Source organism: Octopus sinensis, linkage group LG15 (assembly GCF_006345805.1).
Source record: "Octopus sinensis linkage group LG15, ASM634580v1, whole genome shotgun sequence".
Taxonomy (NCBI): Eukaryota; Metazoa; Mollusca; class Cephalopoda; order Octopoda; family Octopodidae; genus Octopus; species Octopus sinensis.
In genome coordinates, this window is record NC_043011.1 from 42395661 (window position 1) to 42401660 (window position 6000).

Consider the following 6000-nt stretch of genomic DNA (forward strand, 5'->3'; position numbering starts at 1 on the left):
GGGAAGCCAGGAGGCTGCACCAGGCCCAATCGGATCTGGCAATGTTTCTACGGCTGGATGCCCTTATGACACACACACATACATACACTCTGCTACCCACATGTTAACATCTAAATAAAACCTTTCTTTTTCATTTACGGTTGTGTCATCTTCTCCTTATTCCTTTTGGCAGTCTTATTCATTCATCCATATTTTGGCTTTTATTGTAATTCCTCAACCGTGCGGTGTTTAAAGGAGTCATTCATTCATATCTTTCCTTTTCGCATGGTCGCTCTACAGGGTATTTATTTTTTGGCAATATTGAAATTTTATCAATTTTTTTTTCAGAATCATAATCACCATAGTTTTCTACATTTTTCACCAAAGATTTTTATAAAAAATATAGGTGCAGGAGTGGCTGTGTGGTAAGTAGCTTGTTTACCAACCACATGGTTCTGGGTTCAGTCCCACTGTGTGGCACCTTGGGGGGGTTAAAATTTTGGAATGCATTTTTTGCAGATTCAGAATCTCCGCCAAGGCGGTCTTTACCTCCACCTAAATACATACATACATACGTACGTACATACATATATGTATATAAACGCTCGCACACACAAACACGCACAAACGAACATATACAAATATATAAAAGAATGCTTGTGAGCGAGAGAATTCTGTCAGTTTTCAAGAGCATTACTCCTTCATAGTCAGCCTATGAACTTTCTAGTCTACCCTCGTATGCAATTCCTACAAACTCTATTGAGAGCCACTTTCTTTTGTTTGTTCACTTGTGTGCGTGTGTATCTATCTATCTATCTATATATATATATATATATATCTTTTACTTGTTTCAGTCATTTGACTGCGGCCATGCTGGAGCACCGCCTTTAATCAAGCACCTCGACCCCGGGACTTATTCTTTGTAAGCCCAGTACTTATTCTATCGGTCTCTTTTGCCGAACAGCTAAGTGATGGGGACATAAACACACCAGCATCGGTTGTCAAGCAATGCTAGGGGGACAAACACAGACACACAAACATACACGCACACACACACACACATATATATATATATTATATATATATATATATTTACATATATATGACGGGCTTCTTTCTATGCTGGCATGGGTTGGACGGTTTGACTGATGGCTGGCAAGCCAGAAGGCTGCACCAAGCTCCAATCCAATCTGGCAAAGTTTCTACAACTGGATGTCCTTCCTAACACCAACCACTCCGAGAGTGTAGTGGGTGCTTTTTACATGCACTGGCAATGGCCATGCTCAAATTGCGCTTTTTAAGTGCCACTGGCACGGGACCATATTGTACTAATATATAGAACCAGATGTATCTCCTTAAAACAACTTCTTGTTCACTAGTGTTGCAACATTAAAGATTTCACAAAATTACATTATTATGAACAGAATAAAACAGAACTACACTAATCATTAAATACAGATATTCTTAGTGATGGTCACATAGGGTGAGAACCACAGGAACACATAGAAATGTAGCATTGACAGAGCCCTTGAGGCTCACATCTTCAATCTTTGTTATCTAAATGATCAAATTTTGATAAATAGCTTTCATCATCATCATCATCGATTAACATCCGTTTTTCATGCTGGCATAGGTTGGACGGTTTGACCGAGGTCTGGAGAGCCTCCAATGTGGTATGGCAGAATTTCTACAGCTTGATGCTCTTCCTAACACCAACCACTCTGAGAGTGCAGTGGGTGCTTTTTACATGCCACTGGCACTGGAGCCAGTATGGTGGGTCTGGCAAAGAACATGTTTGGATGGTGCTTTTTATATGCCACTAGCACAGGAGCTAGTCAGGAGAGTCTGGCATCGACCATGTTAGGATGGTACCTTTTACGTGCAATCGGCATGGAAGCCAGCCAGGAAACACTGGCCCTAGCTATGATATTGGTTTCACTTGACTCAACAGGTCTTCTAAAGCATATATCACCCGATGCATCAGGAGTATTCTTAACATGGCTGGATGTGCATGGCTGTGATCCCACTTTAGTTGCCAGCTCTTCTCAGTCACAGTGTATCTCCAAAGACGGTCTCCTGTCATTGCCTCTGTGAGGCCCAGTGTTCAAAGGTCACATTTTACGCTATGAGATTTTATAATTCTTTTAAGAAACTTTGAGAGATATGAAATAAATTGTTTTCGACGATGGAACTTGAAGCAGATAAAAGTATAAATATAGCATGTAAAATATTGAGTTAAAAAAATCCCTTGGGCAGAATTCAATAATAACTTTAGCCACTTCGAGTTTCCACCATTGGAACATATATCTATATGTTTTTAAAATTTTCAAATCTTTCAGGTCTCTTAAAATTAAAAAATTTTAACAACTCTTTAAATATCTTTAACTCTGATGAGGGAAGTATAGATGTCTGCTATGGTTGGGGTTAGCTCGCCCATACCAACCTATATCTTCCTGAAACAGCCGTCAGACTTTGCACTTATTCAGGATTCCTCTTAAAATCATTTTATACTAACTTTCTCATCTCCCTTCCTCATTGATTTTGATACAGACATTCAACCTCACAAGTACATTTATATATTTATAAATTCTCATGAACTTTTGCTATATCTTGTGTATATGAATGCACCTATGTATATTGTGGACAATTCTGACAATTTAAAATGGACTGAGTGAATATGAACACTGATCTTTGAAATTTGTTCTCTCTTTCTTAATTTCATATATATATATATATATCACGTGATCACGTGACCGACCAGACCATCAAATGTTGTTACACATCGCTGGTCACAATGCATTCGCATTGTTTTAGCCTTCAAATGACGCCACCCCGCTGGCTAAGCGAGCAGGCCAACAGAAGAAAGAGTGAGAGAAAGTGTGGTGAAAGAGTACAGCAGGGATCACCACCCCCTGCCGGAGCCTCGTGGAGCTTTTTAGGTGTTTTCGCTCAATAAACACTCACAACGCCCGGTCTAGGAATCGAAACCGCGAGTCTGCTGCCCTAACCACTGGGCCATTGCGCCTCCACATATATATATATATATATATATATATACTAGCAGTATCGCCCGGCGTTGCTCAGGTTTGTAAGGGAAATAACTATATAAGCATATTTAGAGAGTTACTTCCCTTGTATATTAGCAAAAAAATGTATTAAAAATGGGAAAAAATGATGGTAATTTTTTTTTTAATCGTAGACTCATCGTAGACGTGCGCTAATACACAGAAGGGCTCGATATGAATCACGACTATAAGATACCCGCTTTTGGTTAAACTGCACCGCAAAATGTGGGAGTAGTTGGGAATCTAAATCGGAGGAGACAGACACTCACACAACTTCACTTTTATATATAAAGATATGCATATATACATACATATATGTACATACCTACATATATTTGTATATATATATATGCATATATGGGTATAGGACATAAAAAAAAACGTCAACAAAATGAGAAACGAGAACATAAAAACAAGAACAGGGGACAACTGATGAAGGGAATGTTCTTTATGTTACCTGTCTCCTTTCTCTGTTTTTTCGTTGTTAGAAAAAAATGTTCGCTTTCTATGCTTTTGTTTTTTATGTTCTCGGTTCTCATTTTGTTCATGTTTTTGATGTCTTGTACCCATATATGCATGTATATATATATACATATATATGTAGGTATGTACCTATGTATGTATATATACATATATCTATACATTATTTATATTATTATATGATTGAACGCCATGCATACATTTTCAAGTATATATATGTGTGTGTATATCATCATCATCATCGTTTAATGTCTGCTTTCCATGCTAGCATGGGTTGGACGATTTGACTGAGGGCTAGCGAACCAGATGGCTGCAATCTTGATCTGCCAGAGTTTCTACAGCTGGATGCCCTTCCTAACGCCAACCACTCTGAGAGTGTAGTGGGTGCTTTTACGTGCCAGTCAAGCGGTACTGGCAATGACCTCGCTCGAATCTTTTACACATGCCACCAGCACAGGTGCCAGTAAGGCAACGCTGGTAACGATCATGCTCGAAAGGCGCCTTTTACGTGCCACCGGCACGGAAGCCAGTTAGCCACTCTGGCAATGATCACGCTTGGATGGTGCTCTTAGCACTCCACTAGCATGGGCACGAGTGCCAGTAAGGTGATGCTGGTAACCATCACACTCGAATGGTGCCTTTTATGTGCCATAATAATAATAATAATAAACAGTGTATACAGTGCTCAGTTGCACTACAAAGCATTAGAAAAGGTAGCCAAAAGTGCATGAAGAGGAAATAGAATAAGGCACAAGAAGTGAACAGTGAAGGAGACACTTTCAAAACAAAACAGAGGAGTACATCAGGTGTACTGTTAGCACATTTCAGGAAGAATGGAAGTTTTGATGGATGTAGTGTCCTGACAGCTAACAAGTGATGCAGGTAGTTTATGAAAAACGTGTTTCTGAAAGTCATGGGTGCTGTGTTGTGTTCTGATTTTATAAGCATGTCCATGAGAGGTAGATACATGTAATTGAATAAAGTGCCCAAGGTTGTTACTGGAAAGATTAGTGGATGACCTTGTGGGTGTTTATCAAGTCTGTTGCTAGATGTTAGAGCTTTAATATATATATATATATATATATATATACAACTTATAAACAAGAGCAAGAGAAAGAAATTTCTAATGCCAAATATGCCGAAACTAGACACAATGTCCATGACCATATAATTCATCACTATAAGCACGCGTCTCGAAGAAAGCTGACAGAAATTTCTAAAAAATTCCATGGGTATAAGTAAGTATTTCATTTATTTCTTTGCCGCATTTATCACTGACGAAGAGAAGGTTCTTATGAATTAACTCTGAAATTGGGTCTGATATGATATTTGGCATTAGAAATTTTTTTCTCTTGCTCTTGTGTATAAGTTGTTTATAAATTTAACCTTTAAAGGTATTTTTTAATATGCTGGCCATTGATAAAATTTATTTTTTCGAAAAATTTTATCCTATATTAGGTGTGTGTATATATATATATATATATATATATATATACATACATAAACAAGAGAATATTTCTTTGTATTTAATTCTGTTCAATACAAAATATTAACTAAGCTGATACAAGATGCTGGAAAATGCGGTTTCATTTATTCATACATTGTTCAACGAATAAGACACAGTAAATTACCAGGAATGTATTGCCTCTTGTGACCTTTCGTTTGCTCGACCCATTAACATCTAAAATGGCCAAAAATTTCATGTTCAAACAAGCCACATCTGACCAAATATGCCAGTTTTATGTTGAAACCGGCCACATGTGGCCTCCCATACCTACTTTACAATGTCATTCTAACAATAAACAACCACTTCATTGAAATCTTGAAGCTATGAGATAATGCAGGATTAATTCAAAACAATGTGGATAAACAAGGATTACATTTGACAAAGTTTGAATGTTAAAGAATTAAATCGTTGTGGGTCTACTTAACACAATGTAAGGGAGATAACTGGTGAACAATTTACATACAAAACCATTAACTCGACATCCTGGGATGGCCACCACTTAACATAGGAAGCACAACTGCCGTGCGCTATTTATAGTCTACTAGCACTATGACCCGGCAACACCGGGTCATAGTGCTAGTGCATGCATATACAGCTGCGTGCGTGCGCACATACACACGAGTACTGTCCAAATCTCCGACCAATCACAAACAACTAGTTGGCATTCAATTAGTGTATCAAGTTTCGGGTATTTTGATTGGGTTTTGGATAGAAAATTCACAAAAAAGTCACTTCTATTGATATTTTAATGGCTTTGCCAGGTGACTGGGGAAATGTAAACATGTGCACGACCACCCTTGGATGGTTTTGAATGACCATAGAAAGTGCGAGCCCTCTAACTGAAAAATTGTGGATTTGTATAAAGGATACACACACGCACACACAGACAGACATTTTGCCGTTTATATATATACTAGCATTAGAGACCCGTCGTTGCCGAGTCATAGTGCTAGTGCATGTATATATGTG